We start from the raw sequence: 10,045 nt of genomic DNA, 5'->3' as shown, positions 1-10,045 counted from the left end.
CATTGTTATTTACATCCAAAGCCTGAAAACCCCTGGTCCTAAGAGATACCACAGCGAGGGTTTGTTACAATGGATCAGTGTAGAGGAGAGCTGTTAGTCCAGAACAGAAGAGAGATTCGCACTGCTCCTCCATCCCTGGGGCCTAGTGGTCAGAGCTCCTCCATCCGGGGTGGTCATGGCAGTTCTGTCCCTGGAGCAGGGTGGTCAGGACTCCTGGGTGTTTGGTAGTCAGGAATTCTCTGTCATGACTGCTCATAGCTGTTGGGTGCTGTGTGGTCAGGGATATTCTGTCCTAGGTGCCAGATAGTCAGGACTTCCCCTGTCCCGGGTTCCTGGTGGTCTGGGCTCCTCCGTCCCGGGTTCCTGGTGGTCTGGGCTCCTCCGTCCCAGGTTCCTGGTGGTCTGGGCTCCTCCGTCCCGGGTTCCTGGTGGTCTGGGCTCCTCTGTCCCGGGTTCCTGGTGGTCTGGGCTCCTCCGTCCCGGGTTCCTGGTGGTCTGGGCTCCTCCGTCCCGGGTTCCTGGTGGTCTGGGCTTCATCTGTCCCGGGTTCCTGGTGGTGTGGGCTTCCTCTGTCCCGGGTGCCTGGTTGTTTGGGCTTCCTCTGTCCCGGGTGCCTGGTTGTTTGGGCTTCCTCCGTCCCGGGTGCCTGGTAGTCTGGGCTTCTCCGTCCCGGGTTCCTGGTGGTCTGGGCTCCTCCGTCCCGGGTTCCTGGTGGTCTGGGCTCCTCCGTCCCGGGTGCCTGGTGGTGTGGGCTTCCTCTGTCCCGGGTGCCTGGTTGTTTGGGCTTCCTCTGTCCCGGGTGGCTGGTGGTTTGGGCTTCCTCTGTCCCGGGTGCCTGGTGGTTTGGGCTTCCTCTGTCCCGGGTGCCTGGTGGTTTGGGCTTCCTCTGTCCCGGGTGCCAGGTAGTCTGGGCTTCTCCGTCCCGGGTGCCAGGTGGTCAGGGCTCCTCCAACCCACGTGGTCAGGACTCTTCCTTCCTGGGTGACAGGTGGTCAGGGCTCCTCTGTCCTTGGTGCCGGGTGGTCTGAGCTCCTCTGACCCGGGTTCCCTGACACAAGTGTTGGGAAGTTTGGACTCTGCTCTTTTCCTACGTTTAAACCTCATTTCTTTGTTATACTAGAAGATTAGTAACCATTTCTTATTATTTTCAATAGCCGGAGATTTCTAGAACGTTCCCTGGATTGAATCCATCTTGCTTTCAGGGTCATCCTGGGACCATAGAAACAATGTGAATGTCGGCGGCCAGTGGTGTGCTGACACCCTGGCACTACATGGGTTAAGTCCAGTCCTGGTAGTGCCCCTTTCTTGCTGTGTGATACAATGTAACGCCTTGTCTCCAGTTTGAGGTTAATATTCCATATTTTGTGGGTTGGGGGGCGCTCGGCTGCAGGTCCCGGCCCGGGCTGAGTGGCTCCTGGGGCTTATTAAACTTCCTCTCCTTTCCATATTACATTGGTTCCTTCGGCTGCCGCCCCTCCCCCACACCTCACCCCTCTTATATTTGGGATATTAATTTGGAGCAGATGTTTGGCTGAACAGACGCCACTTGTGATGTCACCCAGACAACAACACTGGGCCAGTGATCGGCGGAGGAGGGGGTCTTACATATATTTCCAAAACAGGATCGCACCCTTTGGGACGCATTGGCCCCTTCAGCTTCCTGAAATTAACCCCCCTCCCCAAATAGAGGTGCAAAACGGGCCACAACATGTGACTTTATGGATGATTCCAGCCCCACCCTACTCTGGTCACAGAACGCTAACCTTAGCGCCCCTAGTGTCCTGTGGGGGTAATGTCTCCGGATAATGCCGCCACCTTGTGTTCTCCATCTGTTATTATTATTATAGCGCCATTTATTCCATGGCGCTGTACGTGTGAGGAGGGGTGTACATAATAAAGACAAGTACAGTGATCTCCCCGGATAATGCCGCCACCTTGTGTTCTCCATCTGTTACTATTATTATAGCGCCATTTATTCCATGGCGCTGTACGTGTGAGGAGGGGTATACATAATAAAGACAAGTACAGTAATCTCCCCGGATAATGCCGCCACCTTGTGTTCTCCATCTGTTATTATTATTATAGCGCCATTTATTCCATGGCGCTGTACGTGTGAGGAGGGGTGTACATAATAAAGACAAGTACAGTAATCTCCCCGGATAATGCCGCCACCTTGTGTTCTCCATCTGTTATTATTATTATAGCGCCATTTATTCCATGGCGCTGTACGTGTGAGGAGGGGTGTACATAATAAAGACAAGTACAGTGATCTCCCCGGATAATGCCGCTACCTTGTGTTCTCAATCTGTTATTATTATTATAGCGCCATTTATTCCATGGCGCTGTACGTGTGAGGAGGGGTATACATAATAAAACAAGTACAGTGATCTCCCCGGATGAAGCCGCCACCTTGTGTTCTCCATCTGTTATTATTATAGCGCCATTTATTCCATGGCGCTGTACGTGTGAGGAGGGGTGTACATAATAAAGACAAGTACAGTGATCTCCCCGGATGAAGCCGCTACCTTGTGTTCTCAATCTGTTATTATTATTATAGCGCCATTTATTCCATGGCGCTGTACGTGTGAGGAGGGGTATACATAATAAAACAAGTACAGTGATCTCCCCGGATGAAGCCGCCACCTTGTGTTCTCCATCTGTTATTATTATTATAGCGCCATTTATTCCATGGCGCTGTACTTGTGAGGAGGGGTATACATAATAAAGACAAGTACAGTAATCTCCCCGGATGAAGCCGCCACCTTGTGTTCTCCATCTGTTATTATTATTATAGCGCCATTTATTCCATGGCGCTGTACGTGTGAGGAGGGGTGTACATAATAAAGACAAGTACAGTGATCTCCCCGGATAATGCCGCCACCTTGTGTTCTCCATCTGTTATTATTATTATAGCGCCATTTATTCCATGGCGCTGTACGTGTGAGGAGGGGTGTACATAATAAAGTACAGTGATCTCCCCGGATAATGCCGCCACCTTGTGTTCTCCATCTGTTATTATTATTATAGCGCCATTTATTCCATGGCGCTGTACGTGTGAGGAGGGGTGTACATAATAAAGACAAGTACAGTAATCTCCCCGGATAATGCCGCCACCTTGTGTTCTCCATCTGTTATTATTATTATAGCGCCATTTATTCCATGGCGCTGTACGTGTGAGGAGGGGTGTACATAATAAAGACAAGTACAGTAATCTCCCCGGATAATGCCGCTACCTTGTGTTCTCAATCTGTTATTAGTATAGCGCCATTTATTCCATGGCGCTGTACGTGTGAGGAGGGGTGTACATAATAAAGACAAGTACAGTGATCTCCCCGGATAAAGCCGCCACCTTGTGTTCTCCATCTGTTATTATTATTATAGCGCCATTTATTCCATGGCGCTGTACGTGTGAGGAGGGGTATACATAATAAAGACAAGTACAGTGATCTCCCCGGATAATGCCGCCACCTTGTGTTCTCCATCTGTTATTAGTATAGCACCATTTATTCCATGGTGCTGTACGTGTGAGGAGGGGTGTACATAATAAAGTACAGTGATCTCCCCGGATGAAGCCGCCACCTTGTGTTCTCCATCTGGTGACTGGTCCTATTAATAAGGATCAGGAGTCCTAGAACCATGCCAATGGAGTCCTAGGAGTGACGGCGGGCACCGGAGTACTAGACGTGGCCCCTGTGGCCCCAGAGCCTCCGAGCTGCCCGCGGCTCCACCGTGCGACTGTTTGATGCCCAGAAGGAAGCTGCTTTTGTTCGTTTCCCAAGGATCTGACAACATAGTCCAGATTATGGTGGAAAACCATGGCTGCGTCCTCCAGTACACAGCTCCTCCTGGCCACAGGTTGTGTGGTGTCACCGCTGACCACTCACCTCAGTGCAGCTGAGCTGCTATACCGCACACAACCTGTGGACTTGGGTGGCGCTGTTTATAGAAGAAACCAGCCATGTTCCTGTAACATTGGTCAGCCCCTTTCGCTCCACCGGGCCCTGCTGCCGTCAGTGCACTGCTGAGGTGCTATATTTTCCAGGTTTTAGTTGTTGGGGGTCTGGGAGGCGAGACCCCTAGCGATCAATGAAATAAATGAGCAGAAATGATCGTTGAGGGCTAAAAACTCCTTTTATTTCCACATAATCCTTCGTCTCGGGAGAGAGCAGACCTCCACTGAAAACTTCTGATCATTTGCTTTTTCGATTGCTGGGGGGTCTCAGCTCCCAGACCCCTCCCCATCCAAAATCTCTGACGTACTTGTGTAACTTGTAATACGTGTTCTAACGCTGCATGAATGGTTTAATAAACAAATTATTCACCTCCAAGTGCCAAAAGGGCGGAGCATAACATGGAAATATCATTTTGGGGGGTCCTTGTCTCATGCTCAGCCCCCCTCAAGTTCTGTGTCTGGTATTAAACAATGTATCAGTTTTCTTTACGAACATTTTCTTAACCCTTTCCTAATTTCCAGACTTACTATACACAATCCCAAATCCTAGATATCTCTGAATGAAATATTCCAGCTGTAAATCTTTATTCATTACATAGTGGAATGTGTTGAGAACAATACAACCTAAAATTGATCAATGTAAATCACAACTAATATCCCACGGAGGTCTGGAGTTGGAATGATACTCAAAATCAAAGTGGAAAATGAAGTTACAGGATGATCTAACTTCAGTGGAAATGTCTCATGACAAGGAAATGATGCTCAGTAGTGTGTGTGGCCTTCACGTGCCTGTATGACCTCCCTACTGTACAACGCCTGGGCATGCTCCTGATGAGGTGGCGCATGGCCTCCTGACGGATCTTCTCCCAGACCTTGACTAAAGCATCTGCCGACTCCTGGACAGTCTGTGGTGGAACGTGACGTTGGTGGATGGAGCGAGACATGATGTCCCAGATGTATTCAGGTCTGGGGAACGGGCGGGCCAGTCCATAGCTTCAATGCCTTCATCTTGCAGGAACTGCTGACACACTCCAGCCTCATGAGGTCTGGCATTGTCCTGCATTAGGAGGAACCCAGGGCCAACCGCACCAGCATATGGTCTCACAAGGGGTCTGAGGATCTCATCTCGGTATCTAACGGCAGTCAGGCTACCTCTGGCGAGCACATGGAGGGCTGTGCGGCCCAAAAAAGAAATGCCACCCCACACCATTACTGACCCACTGCCAAACCGGTCATGCTGAAGGATGTTGCAGGCAGCAGATCGCTCTCCACGGCGTCTCCAGACTGTGTGCCGTCTGTCACATGTGCTCAGTGTGAACCTGCTTTCATCTGTGAAGAGCACAGGGCGCCAGTGGTGAATTTGCCAATCCTGGTGTTCTGTGGCAACTGCCAAACGTCCTGCACGGTGTTGGGCTGTGAGCACAACCCCCATCTGTGGACGTCGGGCACTCAGACCATCCTCATGGAGTCGGTTTCTAACCGTTTGTGCAGACACATGCACATTTGTGGCCTGCTGGAGGTCATTTTGCAGGGCTCTGGCAGTGCTCCTCCTGTTCCTCCTTGCACAAAGGCGTAGGTAGCGGTCCTGCTGCTGGGTTGTTGCCCTCTTACGGCCCCCTCCACGTCTCCTGGTGTACTGGCCTGTGTCCTGGTAGTGCTTCCAGCCTCTGGACACTATGCTGACAGACACAGCAAACCTTCTTGCCACAGCTCGCATTGATGTGCCATCCTGGATGAGCTGCACTACCTGAGCCACTTGTGTGGGTTGTAGAGTCCGTCTCATGCTACCACGAGTGTGAAAGCACAACCAACATTCAACAGTGACAAAAACATCAGCCGGAAAGCATTGGTACTGAGATGTGGTCTGTGGTCCCCACCTGCAGAACCACTCCTTTATTGAGGGGGTCTTGATAATTGCCAATAATTTCCATCTGTTGCCTATTCCATTTGCACAACAGCATGTGAAATTGATTGTCAATCAGTGTTGCTTCCTAAGTGGACAGTCTGATTTCACAGGAGTTTGATTTACTTGCATTATATTCTGTTGCTTTAGTGTTCCCTTTATTTTTTTTTGAGCAGTGCATTTGATCAAACCTATAATTAATCTGACGTCGCCCTGAACTTTGTTCGGTCAATATTCCCTGACAATAAAAGGTACAACAGGTCGGTTTATGATGGACTCTGGGCCGACACTTCACAAGTGCTGTGCAGGAGGGACGATCAACAGAATGGCAGCACGGTGGCTCAGTGGTTAGCACTGCAAGGTGGCTCAGTGGTTAGCACTGTTGCTTTGCAGCACTGGAATCCTGTGTTCACATCCCGCTAAGAACAACATTTGCAAACAGTTTGTATGTTCGCTCAGTGTTTTGAGTGTGTTAACACCAGGTACTATGGTTTTCTCCCATACCCCAAACACATACTGATAGGTAATCTATATTCTGAGTCCCAATGGGGACAGCGATGATAATGTATGTACAGCGCTGTGGAAATATTAGCACCTTTATAAGAAAGTAACATAAATAGTGATTGTAGCTCTGGGGTATAATACAGGATGTAACTCAGGATCAGTAATGTATGTACACAGTGACTGCACCAGCAGAATAGTGAGTGCAGCTCTGGGGTATAATACAGGATGTAACTCAGGATCAGTAATGTAATGTATGTACACAGTGACTGCACCAGCAGAATAGTGAGTGCAGCTCTGGGGTATAATACAGGATGTAACTCAGGATCAGTAATGTAATGTATGTACACAGTGACTGCACCAGCAGAATAGTGAGTGCAGCTCTGGAGTATAATACAGGAGGTAACTCAGGATCAGTAATGTAATGTATGTACACAGTGACTGCACCAGCAGAATAGTGAGTGCAGCTCTGGGGTATAATACAGGATGTAACTCAGGATCAGTAATGTATGTACACAGTGACTGCACCAGCAGAATAGTGAGTGCAGCTCTGGGGTATAATACAGGATGTAACTCAGGATCAGTAATGTAATGTATGTACACAGTGACTGCACCAGCAGAATAGTGAGTGCAGCTCTGGGGTATAATACAGGATGTAACTCAGGATCAGTAATGTAATGTATGTACACAGTGACTGCACCAGCAGAATAGTGAGTGCAGCTCTGGAGTATAATACAGGATGTAACTCAGGATCAGTAATGTATGTACACAGTGACTGCACCAGCAGAATAGTGAGTGCAGCTCTGGGGTATAATACAGGATGTAACTCAGGATCAGTAATGTAATGTATGTACACAGTGACTGCACCAGCAGAATAGTGAGTGCAGCTCTGGAGTATAATACAGGATGTAACTCAGGATCAGTAATGTAATGTATGTACACAGTGACTGCACCAGCAGAATAGTGAGTGCAGCTCTGGAGTATAATACAGGATGTAACTCAGGATCAGTAATGTAATGTATGTACACAGTGACTGCACCAGCAGAATAGTGAGTGCAGCTCTGGGGTATAATACATTACTGATCCTGAGTTACATCCTGTATTATACCCCAGAGCTGCACTCACTATTCTGCTGGTGCAGTCACTGTGTACATACATTACTGATCCTGAGTTACATCCTGTATGTACACAGTGACTGCACCAGCAGAATAGTGAGTGCAGCTCTGGAGTATAATACAGGATGTAACTCAGGATCAGTAATGTATGTACACAGTGACTGCACCAGCAGAATAGTGAGTGCAGCTCTGGAGTATAATACAGGATGTAACTCAGGATCAGTAATGTAATGTATGTACACAGCGACTGCACCAGCAGAATAGTGAGTGCAGCTCTGGGGTATAATACAGGATGTAACTCAGGATCAGTAATGTAATGTATGTACACAGTGACTGCACCAGCAGAATAGTGAGTGCAGCTCTGGGGTATAATACAGGATGTAACTCAGGATCAGTAATGTATGTGCACAGTGACTGCACCAGCAGAATAGTGAGTGCAGCTCTGGAGTATAATACAGGATGTAACTCAGGATCAGTAATGTATGTACACAGTGACTGCACCAGCAGAATAGTGAGTGCAGCTCTGGGGTATAATACAGGATGTAACTCAGGATCAGTAATGTATGTACACAGTGACTGCACCAGCAGAATAGTGAGTGCAGCTCTGGGGTATAATACAGGAGGTAACTCAGGATCAGTAATGTAATGTATGTACAGAGTGACTGCACCAGCAGAATAGTGAGTGCAGCTCTGGAGTATAAAACAGGATGTAACTCAGGATCAGTAATGTATGTACACAGTGACTGCACCAGCAGAATAGTGAGTGCAGCTCTGGAGTATAATACAGGAGGTAACTCAGGATCAGTAATGTAATGTATGTACACAGTGACTGCACCAGCAGAATAGTGAGTGCAGCTCTGGGGTATAATACAGGATGTAACTCAGGATCAGTAATGTAATGTATGTACAGAGTGACTGCACCAGCAGAATAGTGAGTGCAGCTCTGGAGTATAAAACAGGAGGTAACTCAGGATCAGTAATGTATGTACACAGTGACTGCACCAGCAGAATAGTGAGTGCAGCTCTGGAGTATAATACAGGAGGTAACTCAGGATCAGTAATGTATGTACACAGTGACTGCACCAGCAGAATAGTGAGTGCAGCTCTGGGGTATAATACAGGATGTAACTCAGGATCAGTAATGTATGTACACAGTGACTGCACCAGCAGAATAGTGAGTGCAGCTCTGGAGTATAATACAGGAGGTAACTCAGGATCAGTAATGTATGTACACAGTGACTGCACCAGCAGAATAGTGAGTGCAGCTCTGGGGTATAATACAGGAGGTAACTCAGGATCAGTAATGTAATGTATGTACACAGTGACTGCACCAGCAGAATAGTGAGTGCAGCTCTGGGGTATAATACAGGTTGTAACACAGGATCAGTAATGTAATGTATGTACACAGTGACTGCACCAGCAGAATAGTGAGTGCAGCTCTGGAGTATAATACAGGATGTAACTCAGGATCAGTAATGTAATGTATGTACACAGTGACTACACCAGCAGAATAGTGAGTGCAGCTCTGGGGTATAATACAGGAGGTCACTCAGGATCAGTAATGTAATGTATGTACACAGTGACTGCACCAGCAGAATAGTGAGTGCAGCTCTGGAGTATAATACAGGATGTAACTCAGGATCAGTAATGTATGTACACAGTGACTGCACCAGCAGAATAGTGAGTGCAGCTCTGGGGTATAATACAGGATGTAACTCAGGATCAGTAATGTAATGTATGTACACAGTGACTGCACCAGCAGAATAGTGAGTGCAGCTCTGGGGTATAATACAGGATGTAACTCAGGATCAGTAATGTATGTACACAGTGACTGCACCAGCAGAATAGTGAGTGCAGCTCTGTAGTATAATACAGGAGGTCACTCAGGATCAGTAATGTAATGTATGTACACAGTGACTGCACCAGCAGAATAGTGAGTGCGGCTCTGGGGTATAATACAGGAGGTAACTCAGGATCAGTAATGTAATGTATGTACACAGTGACTGCACCAGCAGAATAGTGAGTGCAGCTCTGGGGTATAATACAGGATGTAACTCAGGATCAGTAATGTAATGTGTGTACACAGTGACTGCACCAGCAGAATAGTGAGTGCAGCTCTGGAGTATAATACAGGATGTAACTCAGGATCAGTAATGTATGTACACAGTGACTGCACCAGCAGAATAGTGAGTGCAGCTCTTGGGTATAATACAGGAGGTAACTCAGGATCAGTAATGTAATGTATGTATACAGTGACTGCACCAGCAGAATAGTGAGTGCAGCTCTGGAGTATAATACAGGATGTAACTCAGGATCAGTAATGTAATGTATGTACACAGTGACTGTACCAGCAGAATAGTGAGTGCAGCTCTGGGGTATAATACAGGATGTAACTCAGGATCAGTAATGTATGTACACAGTGACTGCACCAGCAGAATAGTGAGTGCAGCTCTGGAGTATAATGCAGGATGTAACTCAGGATCAGTAATGTAATGTATGTACACAATGACTGCACCATCAGAATAGTGAGTGCAGCTCTGGGGTATAATACAGGAGGTAACTCAGGATCAGTAA

This window comes from Ranitomeya variabilis, chromosome 3 (assembly GCF_051348905.1).
Source record: "Ranitomeya variabilis isolate aRanVar5 chromosome 3, aRanVar5.hap1, whole genome shotgun sequence".
NCBI classification, from domain to species: Eukaryota; Metazoa; Chordata; class Amphibia; order Anura; family Dendrobatidae; genus Ranitomeya; species Ranitomeya variabilis.
This window is presented reverse-complemented; position numbering follows the sequence as displayed.